At 35.6% G+C, this 17,229-nt stretch overlaps 2 long non-coding RNA genes across 4 annotated transcripts; both read left to right on the plus strand.

Moving 5' to 3' along the window:
- Positions 1-2,530: 2,530 nt before the first annotated feature.
- Positions 2,531-5,744, plus strand: LOC147477917 (uncharacterized). 2 transcript variants are annotated; one of them, XR_015208696.1, is made up of 11 exons: positions 2,531-2,582; positions 2,663-2,740; positions 2,823-2,850; positions 2,940-3,025; positions 3,107-3,240; positions 3,790-3,847; positions 3,967-3,989; positions 4,511-4,594; positions 4,708-4,772; positions 5,551-5,599; positions 5,698-5,744. It is a non-coding gene; the product is annotated as an uncharacterized LOC147477917 (long non-coding RNA). The 2 variants fall into 2 exon arrangements; XR_015208697.1 differs by lacking the exon at positions 2,823-2,850 and having other exon boundaries at positions 2,534-2,582.
- Positions 5,745-5,876: 132 nt separating this feature from the next.
- On the plus strand, positions 5,877-8,887 carry LOC147477918 (uncharacterized). 2 transcript variants are annotated; one of them, XR_015208489.1, is made up of 4 exons: positions 6,720-7,319; positions 7,687-7,750; positions 7,848-7,950; positions 8,321-8,887. It is a non-coding gene; the product is annotated as an uncharacterized LOC147477918 (long non-coding RNA). The 2 variants fall into 2 exon arrangements; XR_015208490.1 differs by lacking the exon at positions 6,720-7,319 and adding an exon at positions 5,877-5,940 and having other exon boundaries at positions 7,848-8,887.
- The last annotated feature ends 8,342 nt before the right edge of the window (positions 8,888-17,229 follow it).

The following is a 17,229-nucleotide window of genomic DNA, read 5'->3' on the forward strand; positions in this document are numbered from 1 at the left end:
TCCGATCCGTTTTTTATTTTGCGTCAAGGATATACTTGACCTTTCATCTATCCGGTCCTTGTGAGTTACGAAAAAAAAATGGTGTCCTTGAGAGTTACGTTTTCGGCAGTTTTGTCATTGAGAGTCACTCCCTGAATAAAAGAAGGCTACTAATTAAGGCCATAAAGAAAATATTCGTGCACTTCGGTATTACAAAACCCTAACATTTTTTTCAATTTAGGATAGAGGTTGTCTACCCCGAGGATGTCCTCATAGGGACGAGGTCCGCGAACCGTTGGATGTGTGATCCAACGGTTTAGAAATACAACATCCTCTCATTTTCTCTCTCATTATTTTTGTTTTTGATTTTCAGACCATTGGATCACACATCCAACGGTTCGCGGACCCTCATCCTTATGAGGATATTGTCGGGGTAGTTGGAGCCTTTTGGATAATAAGATGTCCTGTTGTTATTCTACGGATTCAAAGACCATCATGCATGCATGGTAAAACAAGAGCAGTACAACTAAAAAACATACCTGATTACGTGATCGATGCCAAAGAAGCCCATCATGCTCAACAATATGTCTATAGTTAGAGCGTTTTCTCCTCTCCTCGTCAGCTCTAGTTGTCACGTGAGAATGTTCAACTAGTCTACAATGTAAATGAACACTGTAAGATTAGTTAAAACTTCGAACTAAAAGTTGCCTAATGAAAGATGTAAAGACTACAAAAAAAAATGACTTCTTCGTGCAAATGTTAAAAGGTCATCTGGCAAGAATGAGGTGACCATCTAATCTAATATACACAGAACGAAAAACGACTAAAAAGGGTATCGAACTTTACAAGTTTTGACAATATGGGGACTAAACTTTTTTTTGACAATATGGGGACCAAACTTTTTAATTTTTGCAATGTGGGGACTAGTTACACATGTAGTCTAAATTTCTCACACGGTGTTTCATAATTCACAAGTTACATACATTGTTATACACCGTGCTAACATTCTACAACCTCATGACCATGCTACAACCTCATGACCATGGAAATTAATTCAAATTGTGAAACACCATGTGAGAAATTTAGATGTCATATTACACATGTCCTCACATTGCAAAAATTAAAAAGTTTGCTCCCCAAATTGACCGGAAAAAAAATAGTACCCATATTGTCAAAACATGTAAAGTTCAATACCTTTTTTAATTGTTTTTCGTACACAGAAAAATTGACAAACATATTGATTAGTGCCAAATGAAGCATACAGCTGTGACGTGGAAATTAACTGGGCATCACGTAACCCCTTGATTTTTCCCTCAAGCAGAGATCGCTCATGCAACACAGCAATTGCTGCTGCAATCTGTGATACGAAAACTAATCCATGACTCGAGTTTTCAGTACTAAGCAAGTTCTCCCTTTCACATTCCTCAGGTAGTTCTTCAACTTTGACATTCCCAACCACTGTCACTAGAGAACTCGAAATCCATTTCAGTAATAGTGTCACATAACTTTCCACATCCTTCTTTCGAAGCACTGATTCCTATCTTTTCCTTCTCTAAAGAAAATAACAATACACTAGATGCAGCATTCAATACACGATGCTTTAGCATGTTAATAGTAAAGAACCTCCCGTTTGCTTCTCCATACAATGCAGAAAGTTGAGATGCTAACCAATTCATAGCTTCAACTATGACTGGACAGTTAAAACTTAAAGACCTCACATTCCCCTCTTTAACATTTTTGTTTGACATTGACTCATTTAACCAATGTGCTTCCACTGCAACCACTTTCAGACAAAGTCTCGATCAAAAGCAAACATTTATGATCCCTCATAGGCACACCAATAACAACCCCATAACAGGGAGAATTCGAAATCACCCATTTCAACACATCATTATTGTGAGGGAGTGATATTCTCATTTAGGAATATCAAGCACGTGCTCAGCATAGTGGAAATACCACACCGACCTCTGACCTAGTTCTCCGACCTACCTTCAGAACGACCTACATCATTAGCTCACGTCCACGAGCTACGAGATCGCTCTAGAACAGATCGAATCACCACGTAGATCGTTCTATATCATGACTCAACCTATCTTCTAGAAGCAATCATTACCAAAGCTGCACTTACACAATCCATTGCCACAAGTTACTAACCACTGTAACTAATCCCCATCATTCCAGAATTCCTACCAACACCATTCCCATACTCCTTCTCAATCTTAACCATACATTTGTATTTGACAGTACACGTCACTACACCATAACAGGTTATTTGCAACACACACCTTTTTTGCTTTGTAATACTTTTTTAGTGTTGGTAAGTTGCCTACGCTATATAAGCGTTGCGAATGTTGATAAGTGTTGCTTTAATTCAGGAGGAATTTCAAGAATTAATTGCTAACGCTTTCAAATTATAGCAAACCGTAAGGGTATGTGTTAGAAACTTGAAATTTTGGGCGAAAGAGGGAAACGAAATAAAATCGCGCTCATTATTTCATCGAAATATAAAACATAACCTCTCTTTCTCTCCTCTCCCTCTCACTGCTGCTACCTTCTCTCTTCCACTCCCTTTCACTGCCGCTACCGCTCAATAAAAACTAGGGGTAAGTCGTTTTTTTAAATTTCTCTGAATTAATTGTTTTTCATCTCTCTCAATTAATTGTTTTTCGTTTTCACTGTTTAGTTGGGTTGATACAATTTCAATTTGGATCAGCACCTAACTAACTCATCACTTTTCCTCAATCTCTGTCATCTTTACCAGGTAACCCATCTTTTTTACTCCCTATTATTAGATTAAAGTTAGTATTTTAAAGTTGATTGGGTTTTTGTTTTGCATGGTAAAGAAATGTCAAGCTTGGAGATATAATGGGGGTACTTTTTTTTTTTTTTTTTGCTATTTTTTGTACTAGTTCTTCTAATAGTTTTGTTTTAATTATTTATATTTGAATGGGGTTGTTTAGATTCTGAATAAGAGGGCGATTGAGGCGTCGATAAAGAAATGCCTACTCCTGACCTTAGGACTGGAGATATTGTGCAGATTAAATTGGTAAGTTTTTTGTTCTTTTTTTGTTTTTTTTTTCTAGTGTAGAATTTTGTGATGTTTTATTTGTGTATGTATAATATGTAGGAAGTGCTGGAAAATAGGCGTAGGCAATCTATATATAAAGGGATAGTTATATCGAAGCAAAATGCAGGGATTCACATGACTATTCGTATTCGGAATATAATTGCTGGTATTGGTGTCGAAATTGTATTTCCAGTGTAAGTATCTCTTTTCTCTTAGTTTTTCATTAGTTACTTGATTATTTCCGCTTGGTGTGTGTGTGTATGTGAGCTTGTGGTTGTGACTTGTGAGTAGCAGATAGTTTTGGAAACGTACAACTATTTTAAGCAATACATGGCTAAGAGAAATATGTGAAAATGCTTATAATTTGTTTGATTTGATAATGAGACGATGAGAATTATAATTTCTATTATGTATTTATAGAACCTTTAAAACTGAATATGGTTACAAACATAACAGAATACACAAAAGAGTAAAAACTGAATTGTAACAAACTTTGCTAATGTAGATAACAGTCTAACTGAATCTTGTTTAGCTGACTTGCATTACGAGTTGGCTTGCTCATGTGTCTTCAGTCTGCTTACAAGTAAAATTCATTTGTTGATCTTCTATCTCTTATTGCACACAATGCCTTCAGCAGTAGAGCCTTTCAAATATATCAAGATGTATTTGACTGCAATAATGTGTTGAACTCTAGAGACTTGAAGTTCCAAACTTATTTATCTTTAGTTTTCTTTTTTGTACAGAATGTGAAGGATAAACTGATCCAAGTAGCACGCTCAATTGATCATTCTAAACTTACTGGTAAAATAATATTAGTCATTAATTTTGTAAAACATTTTTTTACAACAGCTAGCGACCATCTTCTTTTGTTTTCTCATATCGATTGACGTGCTATTTTTTCTTGTTTGTCTGTTTTGCAGCAGCTGATACCATATACTTCAAGGTTAGTTATTCTGCAGTATGCTGACATTTTCAATTTGCACCGTAATGGAAAGTGCTTGTCCTTTCTATTTGGGTGCTCTAGCTGTCTAAAGATGGTTGGTTACACTCATTTTTATCAAATATATGTTGTTCATTCAAGATCTATGTGGATTGCATGCTTAATATCTCGAGGATAATGTGTGTCAATGGAAAGTAAATACATTTACTGTAACACCTATCATAATACAGATCCAAAGGTATATTACCCATGCATAAGCTTGTTAGCTTGTTACTTCCCTTGACACAATTCCATTGACATCCCAACCAATAAGACTCTATATCATCTATTCTAAGGACACAATTAATTGATTTTGTGAGCAGCAGTTCACTGAGTGTATCATCCATACAGTGTAATAATTATCTTATTCAGTCTCCATTCCTTAAGCAAGCATCCATCATCATAATTATACCGGATTGTTAGTAGTATATGTTAATTCATAATGTAAAATGTAGTTGATGGATATTAAAATAATATATATGAAGGTACCTTTTGAAGAAGTTCCAAAACTTGTTGCTGGGTGCAGAGTATTTATTCATAAGGGTTATGCATATGTAGCTATGAATCGGGTAAATGTGAATTTCTTCAATTGACAAGTACATTTCACCTCCAAAACATCTAAGTATTTGTACACCTTGGATACTCTTGTTTAACAAAGCAAATGGTCTTTTGTTCTCTTTAGGCGGTATCCCTCGTTATTACACAATTTCGCAGCCATCTATCAAAGGCACTCATCCTGACAAATAGGTAACTTGGTTACAAATAAATTTTGAAGATGTTTAATCTATAATACTTGCAGTTAAAATGATCTAGTACTTTTGTTTTTTATTTTTGGATAAGGAATGATCTAGTACTCGGACTTATAGATTATAGCAACACTAAATATGTTTAACATGCTGACATTGCACTCATCTAATGTCTGTATAACATATTTGTGCTATTATCATTTCAAATACTTGTATCCTGATATGATATTATGAGCCAATTACCAATATGGTTATAGATCGTCATATGAATTGAGGCTTAGTTTTTACTTAACGTGTTATCTTACTATCTTTGTAAGCTACAAATGTTCGTGTCTGTCACATGGTATAGTGTTAAGTCTCAGTGTTCTCTAGGTGTTGTGTAATGTCATAATGTGTGCTAATCGGTGTAATTTTGCATGTTGTTACCATAAATACTTTGCACCTGAAATCATCAAAAAAGGAATTAATGTTGTATTTTAAAATGCTTTTGGCGCGTCTTGAATAATGTTGATCTCCGCAAACTCCTTTTCACTTTAACTAAATGTGGGGAAGCAACTGCTTTACCACCTTGAAGTTCTGATGGGTGTTTGTGATGCGGTTGTAATCTTGTCCTTATATGATTTCTTCAGAAATTTTTGTGGCTTCTTTTGTGATCTGGTTTTGAGTCTTTTGACTTGGTTGAGTTGGATTTCATTTGTGCACATAATTATGGTAGTGAACACTTTCTAAAGTATAATAAGCTTTTTAAATGCTAGAAACTATAATTTTTTTGGTCGCAGAAAATGGACATCCACCATTAGAGAGCAAGAAAAGGATCGGTTGACTCCTGTGAGTATTAAAATTTAAATTCAAATTAACTAAAATTGTAACTTATCTTAAATTTTCCATGTATGGTTACTGTTTGATAGTTATTTTATCTGGTTTAGATTGTCAATGCACTAAGCACAAGTTATTTGGGTCCTGACTACTCACATGTATTTCAGTTGGATCTTTCTTTATTTGTATAAGTCCTTGCTTTATCATTATGTTATATCTAAAGCTTCAAATTGCTTTCTTAATAATGGTTATTTTTCCTGCAGCCCAAAGAATTCTCAGAGATATTAGTGACGGACATTAATAAAGTAGCCAATAGTTCCTTTCCACTCTGTATGTGCCACCTGTTTGAAAAGGTAAACATAAAACACAAACATACCATTGTATGCTATATATTAAGTAGGTATGTTTTGGACCAGAAACCAAAACTTTGGCTGAAAAATAGGTGTGATAAGGTTGCATGATAGGGTATAAAACAATATTCTGTTGGGGATCATAGATGTGATCTTTTTCGAGGTAGGATTCATTGTCCCATTCCTTGGTGAAGCATATCGAGATGAAATCAACCTGTGTGTGGGGAGAGAGGTGGTGTAGAGAAATTGTCCTGCTTAGTGTTTTCTAATTCCAAATTTTGTGGGCACATTTGGATGAGAGAAGTAATGAATGCGTGAGGGAGTAATTAAGGGAGGCAAAAGTTGCATTTTAACTTTGTATGGTTAACACAAAGCATGCCAAAGGCGCCCCAATGTATTCCCTATAAAGAATGACAAGAGCAAAGCAATGTAACTAAATTCCAATAGTAGGAGTGCGTCTTAGTCTCTGTCCTAGTAAATGATTTTATTTCTTTTGCCCGACGAATTAATGATTTGCAAATGTGGAATCTAGAAAACTCAAACAAAGAAGTGGTAGAGTATAAAGAATATTCATTTCAAGCAAGGCCGGCTCTACCCCATAGCATAATAAGCAGCCGCTTAGGGCCCCACAGCCCAAGGGGCCTCCAAAATATTTTAGCTCACAGCCCACTATTGCTTTATTAGTAAAAAAAAAAAAAAAAAAAAACCCTATTATTATTGTTTTTCATTTATTTTAATCTGTTAGATAAACGCTTTTACATTGGAAAATTGGAAACTAGAAAATCATGTTAAACGCCTTCGTTTCCTTCGCATTTTCGCCTTCTCCAAAAAAATACATATATGTCTCTATAATTTATTAAAATTCTTCATCACTCTATAACAAATAATCAAATATGGGGCATTGAAGCCAACACTTCAATCTTACCTCCATTCTTTTTTTGTCTTTTTTGGTTTTTCTCTATAATCCATCATTATATATATTATTTTATTTGGTATAGAATTATTCTTCTCTCTCTTGTGCATTTCTTTGTTAAATAAATCTATTGAAGTTTCAAATTTATGAGATGACTATTCAATAAAGAAAAAAAATAAAAAGTTGGGATCAATTTTTATAATAATTGTTATATTCTAAATTCTTTGTTAAATAAATTGAGGTTTGCATTCATATGAAATAATGTAAACAAATCTATAAGATGTAACAATTTTATTAGTATATATTAATACTATAAGGCCCCATATTCAAACTTTGCTTAGGGCCCCCGATTGCCTTGAGCCGCCTCTGATCTCAAGTAAAGCGGAGGCGAATGCTACAGTTCAGCCCTCTATCTACCGATTCTCTACTTTGCGATGAAAACACCCAATTTGCGTTTGAAAAATCAAAGGTTTGTATATTCCACCATTATTATGAGGACAGTTTTCTTGTCGTGTATTGATTGTCATGTATATGAGCATGTATTTATAAAATGCTTATAATGTAGTTTTGTGCAACATATGCAGTTCTCTTATATATGCCTATAATGGTTGTGGATAGTTGACTTGGCATATTCATGTGTACAAATTTTCAATTTTTTTGTTTAGGGTTCATTTGAATGTCATTATGGGGTGCAGGGGTTGAACTGCCATTACTCGATATATCAGTCGGTACTTTGCAATGATTGCTTGTTGTTAGTAGCCCCAAAAGAGTATCATTCTCTGTGATGGAACATCTTCACTTACTATTTTCATATGTATCCGGTTTTACTTGTGTAGGACAAAGAGGACTACATGGAAGAGGTTTCACCTGAAAATACACAGTGGGACTCGGGATGTTATGGTTTGTTTTTTCTCCTAAATCTTCTCCATTATAGTGCAAGAAATGCAGGGATGTAAACAGTTGCTAAGCTTTGTCCTAATTATTTGGTCTATGTTAGGAGATAAATCTACTTTTAGTAATGGTGGGTTGGATCAGTCCTCTGAGGAATGGCTTTCCAATTGCTTTAGTGATGGTGGGATGCAACTCAGCTCAGATGATATGTATGCTTATTTTCATTTAACTTTCATATTATACCTTGGAAATTTAGTTATATTGCTTTATTTACTAATGCTTGTGAATCTATTAATCACTGAATTTATGCTGGTTTGTTACGTTCCCATTTGAAAAAAACTCACATTGACAACATTGATATCCTATTTAAAAGTCCAAAGGGATGATTATAGTTAAATGTTTGTTCACTTTTTGTATTTGCTCGTAGTAGTATACTAATATGTCAAGGTTATCAGTAATTTTGGTCTTTGGGCATTTGATAAGTGCTCAAAAAATGCAATTTAACCCTCGATTATGCCTCTTGTTTAGCCATCTTAGTGGACTAATAGTGTTTGTAAGTTATGTTTTATGATTCTACAGGTCAAAGAGAGAGTTTTGTAGAATATTAGAGAAAAATGGGTAAAACGGAGCAATGCGGAGCATTAAGGATCACATGGGAAGCCCGTGGACAATCATGGAAAAGGCTAAGGAATTGAAGCTATTAAAGATGCGACTTGGACTTATTTTAAAGCCTATTTGGAAGCCCAAGGCCAAAGGATTCGTTACTTGGACCAAAGCCCGCAAAAGAGGATAAAAGGATAGAGCAGAAGAGACAAAATAGGCTTACGCGTCTGGGACGCATAGATCGAGCGTCCAGACGCATTGATCAAGTCTGGGATGCATGGATCGAGCATCCAGACGCATTGATTAAGTCTGGGACGCATGAATAGTGCGTCCAGACGCATGAATCAACATTGTAGCCAATTCCTTCTCAGTTTTGGAGATGAAGTTGGACTCTGGAAGAAGTCTATTTGTATTAGGAAACAAATGACGGTTTGGAATGCTTCTAGAGCTCATTGTAACCCCTATAAATAGAGGACCTAAGTGCCTCATGTATTTTGCCAATTCACTTATATTCTTGTCTCCAGAACTTGAGGCAGAGAGAGATTAATAATAAAAGATCGGTTTTAACTAGCTGAGTCTTAATAAATTAGTCTTTCTAGTCTTATGTTCTTCGACTCTTCTTCTTCGTTTTTTCGTTTTTCCTTCTATATGGAAGGCTAATCTTCTCCTTCAAGGGAGGAGATGAAGCCAGTGCTTAAGGTTTAATGATTCTTCTGGTTCATGATGTTCTTCAATCAAGTTAGTTTTTTATGTTTTTAGTTATTAGTTCCATTGCCCACACCAGGGGATGGAAGTATAGATTAAGGTTTTTATTTATTACAATTGAATATCATGCTAGTTTAGGGTTTTATTTATTGCAATTGAATATTTGCTAGTAACATATTTTTATTTATTGCAATTGAATATAATGCTAGAATAGAGTTTTATTTATTGTAATTGAATATTATACTATTATTCTCTACTTTTCTTCTAATTGTGTAGTGTTTTAGAGTAAGGGAAGTATTCCTTGTGTTTGCCTTAGATGGTGATTCATTGAATAGCTGCCCAAGCTCACATAAAAGGAAAGAAGATACTAGTAACATGAACATAGGAACAACCTTAAGTAGAGTTAATTGTTTAACGATGTTTTCACCAAAAAAAGGCATCGACTCATTTCGGGTTGCCTCGATTGTAGTCTACTTGGAGAACAACATGAAGCAAAAAGTCATTGAATCAAAAGCATTGGTGGATTTGAATCTCTTGAATCTATCTCTCTCATATTCTTTCCCTATTTCCAATTCTTAGCTTTAGTATAAGTTTAGTTTAGTTTAGCATTAGAATCTAAAATCTCTACAATTCTAGTTTTTAATCCCTCAAACCCCCTTTCCAGTCATGTCCTTCATATAAACATACACTTAAAAGTGGAACGATACCCTACTAATCATTTACTTATTGAGGGATAATTAGGTTTTGATACGCTTCTTTTTGTTCAACGACCATCATCTATCTACATCATCCATATACCACATCTCACACACAAAAAGGAGCGAAGGTCAAATGGCGCCGCTGCCGTTTTAAGTTGTTTATGTTTAACGTTTTCTTTCAAGATTAAAACTTTGGATATTCAGGTATAATTAGCCACATCATCCATCCTTTTGAGAAAGAGAGAAGCTTGAAGGACATCTCGAAGACAAGATCTACCATCCAGGTTAGTAGAATCTTCATTCTTTTTATTTCATTCTTAGTTTAGTTGCATCATAGTTTAGTTTTATTGCTTTCTAGTATAATTGCATTTAGGACCTTTTCAACAATTGAAGTTGTAAGCCAACACAGCGAAATATCAAACTCTAATGTTTATTGTCCGAATCTTGACAAACGGACTATCGCCTCGTGGGGCGGTGGTACTTAAGCAATCCAAGTGATTCACCATAACCCTAGAAGAGAAAATTTTTTTAGACAACGGCGAGATACTAGCTGCAAAGCCCAACCCAGTTGAAGGAAAGTAGTTTCAAGATATTAGTATAATTTAGAATAGTTGCATATTAGTTTAATTGCATTCAAGCATAGTAGGATAGTTTTCATCATCTTCGTGATAGCAAGAATACTAGACAGATTGATACAATGGCCGACGACGAATGATGGAGGTGTTGTGGACACCAATAATCCTGAAGCTATCCCACCCATGCAAGCACAACAGAGGAAGAAGCTAACTGATTTCTATTCACCAATCATTGGAGACCCACCAAGCAGTATTGTTTTTCAAGAGACAGAATCTAACCAGTTTGAACTTAAAGCATCAGTAATCTCTATGCTTCCAAAGTTTAATGGTTCAGATAATGTTCATCCATATGTTCACATGAACAAATTTCTATCAGTCCTCAGAACTTTCAAGAACCAGAATATCAAAGATGAGAGTATCAAGTTGATTCTTTTTCCACTCTCACTCGAAGGTAAAGCCTCCGAATGGTTAACTGCACAGCCGATCAATTCAATAGATAATTTGGAGAAGTTGAGAACAAAGTTTATGAATAAGTTCTACCCACCCCAGAAGACAGATGCCATGCAGCAAGCCATTAGCAATTTCAAAGGAAAAGTGGAAGAAGAATATCATCAAAGTTTGGGAGAAATTCAATAATCTGCTAGTCTCATGTCCACATCATGGATATGACAAGAGCACATGGCTCATTTTTTCTATCGAGGACTCTCGATGATGAACAAAGATGATGATATCCAATACACAAAGGCAAATTTACATCAATGGATGGAGAGGAAGCTTACAAATTTCTCTAGAATTTAGTGAAGAAACACAACAATGGACTACTAGCAACGAGGATGTCGCTAGCATGGAGGGGAGCCAAAGCAATTTGGTTACCAAGCACATGAACAATCGGATCAAGAACTGAAGTCTACATTGGCGGCTGGCCACCAACATTGAAACTCGAGTAAGAAATTTAATGGGTTCTCTATGAATCCTCCAAGTTCAACAAGTCTCAAGCTAAATATCTCCCGGTCATGCAAGCTAGCCAATACTCGCTAAGTCCGTTGGGACACTTCTCATACAACTCTAGAATGTTCTGTTACTATCAACATGCATCGGTTGGATAGTACAATATAAACTCATTTGAGAGGCCCAACCAAGGTGGTAATAACTTTCAAGGTAATTATTGGAGGCGTATCGCTTTGGACCCCGTGTTCTCAAGATCAAAGTTATATTCCATAGACAAGTCAAGTTTCACAATTGCTCCCTCAACAACAATTATACTCTCAACAAAATTCCAATACAAGTGGAGAGTTAGTGCCGATCCTAGGAGAAATTATGCCGCGACCGCCAACCTAGAGAATGCAATTACTTTGCTATCACGAAAAATCGAAGTTTGAAACTGTTCTAGAGCTTCTTGCACAGCCGCGGTCTCAATCTCCAATCTCGTGCAAGTCAATGTTCTAGAATGGAGTCTCTAGAGGCTAAGGTCGACCAACTCACCACTGCTTTGTCTATAAAGACACAAACCACTCAACCTAGCTTATTGGAACCAATATTGAAGAGTGAAGATGTATGCCACATTAGGACAACTTCTAGTACTGATCAACTCCATGATCATGTCAACTCAGTTACTATTCTCAGATCAGGATTAAAGATAGACAACAAGGTTGACTTACCTTCTCATGATGACATTGTTACAAAGCAATCAATCAAGATTTCAAATGAAGTTCGAAAGGAAGTGGGGGAAATCCTTTCCACTCCTAATTGTCAAGATGAACAAGACAAGATATGCAAGAATGTCGAAGAGAAAGAAGAGCAGATACATGCTGATGTGTTTGTACCAAAGGCACCTTTTCCAATGTTTTTTGCTCAAAGCAAAAAGGACAAGCAATTTTTAGAGATGAAGGAGGCATTTGAGAAAGATAACATCAATATCCCTTTTTCAAAGCGATCAAGCAGTTGCCATCATATGCCAAATTCTTGAAGGATGCATGCAACATAAAGAGAAGTACTCATGTTCCAAAGCAAGCGTTTCTAGCTGGACAAACAACATCTATTATCCATTAGCAAGCTCCAGTCAAGCTCAAAGATCCAGGAAGTCCTACAATATCATGCAAGATAGGAGAAAAATTCACAGGTAATGCTCTTTTAGACCTTGGTGCTAGTGTTAATCTCTTGCCATATCATGTGTACCAAGCATTGGGCCTGGAGAACCTAAAGCCTACAAAAGTCAAATTGAAGTTAGCTGACCGTTCTACCAAGATTCCCATCATGTGTACCAAGCGTTCAGCTTGGAGAACCTAAAGCCTACATAAGTCAAATTGAAGTTAGCTGACCGTTCTACCAAGATTCCTAGAGGCATAGTTGAGGATGTTCTTGTTCAAGTAGCCGATTTCTACTATCCAGTGGATTTCATTGTGATAGACACCCAGGAGGCCTTTGATAAAATTCCAATTATTCTAGGCCGACCTTTCCTCGCTACCACAAAAGCTTTGATAAATTGTCACAATGGTGAAATGAAGATCAACTTTGGTAAGATGTCCATGGACATAAATATCTTTCATCTGTTGCATAAGGATTGTGATGAAGCCGAAAGTGGAGAGGTGTACTTCCTTGATAGCATGATACAAGAATTCGTCCCATTCGAAGATACAATTGAAAGTGCTCAATCTATAAAAAAAACTATGATGAACCTGAGAACCACACCACAGAGGCGTTGCTAGCCATGTTCTTAGAATCTCTGCAGAAAATTCAGGATTTAAGTGAGCATAATGGAAAATTGATAAAGAGAGTATCATACCTTGAGAAGATGAACTCTACATTTCAGGATGAACAACATACTTCTGCCCAGAAAAATCAATTACTAGAGAATCAGCTTAAAGAAGTTTTGGAAAAACAACAGAATCTAGAAACTGAAATGAGTCTTCTAAAGCAGAAAGTGGACCATATTGATAAGAAGCATTGCACTGTTGAAGCCTCTTCTACACCATCATTGTCTGAACGAGAGAAGTATGTGAAACAGCCTACCACCCACCTTGAGCGCAGTCAGCCAGATATCTATTATCAGTATTGTGGTGGTAAAGGGCACATCAGATATTATTGTCCTGTTAGAAAGAAAGATTTTTGTCAAGCTTCTACACAGAGGAACCACAAGGCCTATCACAAAATCATTAGACCTAAAATAGTTCAAGGTAGAGAAGCAACTTCACCATCAATCTTTCCGACATATCAAGGAGTATTTTTGATAACCCATAAGGTGAGACCTCCTCGTCCTCCAAACATTCGTCAGATTTGGGTAAGAAAATCTGATCTCCTCACTCCAAATTGATAATGCATGATATACTAGTCTTGAGGATCTGACTATAAAGGACTCAAAAGTCTTGAGAATCTGACTTTAAAATACTCACATTACGTCTTGGGGATCGGTAAAAAAAGACCTAAAAATTTGTTTCTTGAACTAATTCTGATATTCGGCATCAATGGTAATATCCTACCTTTTTCTCATTCATTTCATTTACTTCTTTATACATTGAGGTCAGTGCATGCATAAGTAGGGGGAGGGTGTACTTGAGAAGTACTTGAGAAATGAATTTCGAAAATTAGTTTTCAAAAACAAAAATATTTTTGTTTCTATATCAGTAGCATGAGAAAAATGAATTTTAAAGATGAGTCTGAGATATATATTCTATACTGCTTAGTGTTGAGTTTGATAGATAGTTGATATTATTGATTTCATTATCGCTTAGACTATTTATTATGCTCGAACATAGTTCTTGTTGATAGAATTCTTTATCAAGGCACCACCATAATACTTGATCAGTTTTGTATACTTTTGCTAGAAGAGAGATTTAAACCCCTAGTAAACTGGAAGTAGAATTTTTAGACTTAGCCCATGAGACTTGAGCTTTATACCCATTCTTTGGAGAGTTCTTATGAAAAATCCGAGTTTTAGTGACTCAACATCTTTCAGTTCTTTATGTCGTTGTAATATAGTCTCATTATTTGTTGATTTGGTTAATCACGAAGTGACATCAACTGGGGAGATAGCCATTAGGTCTTGTAGTCTATTCGAAACAGAGTATCATACTGATAAGCCAAGTAGTGAACCCATTCAGCCTTTATCCCACCTAGTAGGACCATCATGTTAAACCCTTTTGCACCTTACAATAAGCCATTTTCTTTCATAAAACCCTATACCCTTTTTACCCAACTCGGACAAAGGAGTATAGCCAAAATCTTTATCAACCATACTCATATGTTTCGAGAAAAACGAGGGACACAAAGAGGAAGAAAGAGCACAAAAGGAAGATTACAAGGAAATACCAGAGAGATACAATAAAGACCATCATTCTGTTCTAAGTGAAAGAAGCTAGTGGAAAACAAGTATATCCAGTATTAATCAAGGATATACCACTGAGCTAAAAAAAAAAAAAAAGGTTTAACAGAATGGATAGAAAAGCTAAGACAAAGGACGAATTTTCTCTGCAATACAGAATTTAAAGAAATCTTCCAAAGAATGAAAGCAAAACCCTTAGTGTTTTTCAGAAACAACCTTAAAATCCCTTTTACCTTTCCTTCATAAACCAATACCCAAGCCAAGTTACAACCTATGACTTATCACTATAGTATGGTATAAAGTCTAGAATAGGTGAGAGGATGCTAAAGTGAAGGATCCGACACTTCATATGTGATTGACATTCTTTCCATGAGACTACTTTTATTCAGAAGTCTGTTTTTCAAGGTAGTATGTGGGATGTTCGTATGCATTATTCTTTTCCCCACATACATGAGGTAAAATAGTAGACCATCTTCTGAGAGATTCTTTTATGAGAGTATGACCGGTGAGGATTGAAAGTCAAGATTATCTACCTATGGTAAACTAAGGATTCCGTTTCTTGGATAGGAGAGTATAGGAGATTGACTAAGTACACACATAAGCCTTGATTGAGAATTTTGTCAATTTTTACTATCTCCCCATCATAATCTATGAGTCTTTGCAGTAATATAGTTAGCAATGGAGACTGTCTATTGGAGTAAGCACTAAGTGGGTAAGGAATTTCTCTCTTTGAAAAATAATATCATTCTTGAACATTCTATTGATTGATTTTGTGGGTATATCACCTGAAAACCCTCACGAGACTATAACTCATCCTTTTTGGGGAACTTAAAGGTTTAAAGCCTTGTTGCATATGGTAAATGCAATCGCGATGCCTACGAAAATGAGTTAGGATTTTATTTTTGTTATTAGGATGTGATTTTGATCACTTATCTATTTTTATCTTATTTGCTAAGAGACTAGCAAAAGGCTAGTTGGGAGTTGTGATAAGTGCTCAAAAAGTGTAATTTAACCCTCGATTATGCCTCTTGTTTAGCCATCTTAGTAGACTAATAGTATTTGTAAGTTATGTTTTATGATTCTACAAGTCAAAGAGAGAGTTTTGTAGAATATTAGAGAAAAAGGGGTAAAACGGAGCAATACGGAGCATTAAGGATCACATGGGAAGCCCGTGGACAATCATGGAAAAGGCTAAGGAATTGAAGCTATTAAAGATGCGACTTGGACCTATTTTAAAGCCTATTTGGAAGCCCAAGGCCAAAGAATTCATTGCTTGGACCAAAGCCCACAAAAGAGGATAAAAGGATATAGCAGAAGAGACAAAATAGGCTTACGCGTCTGGGACGCATAGATCGAGCGTCCAGACGCATTGATCAAGTCTGGGACGCATGGATCGATCGGCCCGTGACGATTAATTAAGTCTAGGACGATGAATAGTGCGCCTAGACGCATGAATCGACATCTTGATCCAATTCCTTCTCGGTTTTGGAGATAAAGTTGGACTCGGAAGAAGTCTATTTGTATTAGGAAACAAATGACGGTTTGGAATGCTTCTAGAGCTCATTGTAACCCTATAAATAGAGGACCTAAGTGCCTCATGTATTTTGCCAATTCACTTATATTCTTGTCTCCTTAACTTGAAGCAGAGAGAGATTAATAATAAAAGATCGGTTTTAACTAGTGAGTCTTAATAAATTAGTCTTTCTAGTCTTATGCTCTTGACTCTTCTCTTTTTCGTTCTTCGTGTTCTTCCTTCTATATGGAAGGCTAATCTTCTCCTTCAAGGGAGGAGATGAAGCGGCTGCTTAAGGTTTAATGATTCTTCTGGTTCATGATGTTCTTCAATCAGGTTAGTTCTTTATGTTTTTAGTTATTAGTTCCATTACCCACACTAGGGGATGGAAGTATAGATTAAGGTTTTTATTTATTACAATTGAATATCATGCTAGTTTAGGGTTTTATTTATTGCAATTGAATATTTGCTAGTAACATACTTTTATTTATTTCAATTGAATATAATGCTAGAATAGAGTTTTATTTATTGTAATTGAATATTATACTATTATTCTCTACTTTTCTTCTAATTGTGTAGTGTTTTAGAGTAAGGGAAGTATTTCTTGTGTTTGCCTTAGATGGTGATTTATTGAATAGCTGCCCAAGCTCACATAAAAGGAAAGAAGATACTAGTAACATGAACATAGGAACAACCTTAAGTAGAGTTAATTGTTTAACGATGTTTCCCAAAAAAGGCATCGGCACTTTCGGTTGCTGGATTGTGAGTCTACTTGGAGAACAATATGAAGCAAAAAGTCATTGAATCAAAAGCATTGGTGGATTTAAATCTCTTGAATCCATCTCTCTCATATTCTTTCCCTATTTCCAATTCTTAGCTTCAGTATAAGTTTAGTTAGTTTAGTTTAGTTTAGCATTAGAATCTAAAATCTCTAAAATTATAGTTTTTAATCCCTCAAACCCCCTTTCCAGTCTTGTCCTTCATATAAACATACACTTAAAAGTGGAACGATACCCTACTCATCATTTACTTATTGAGGGATAATTAGGTTTTGATACGCTTCTTTTTGTTCAACG

This window comes from Coptis chinensis, chromosome 9 (assembly GCF_015680905.1).
Source record: "Coptis chinensis isolate HL-2020 chromosome 9, ASM1568090v1, whole genome shotgun sequence".
NCBI classification, from domain to species: Eukaryota; Viridiplantae; Streptophyta; class Magnoliopsida; order Ranunculales; family Ranunculaceae; genus Coptis; species Coptis chinensis.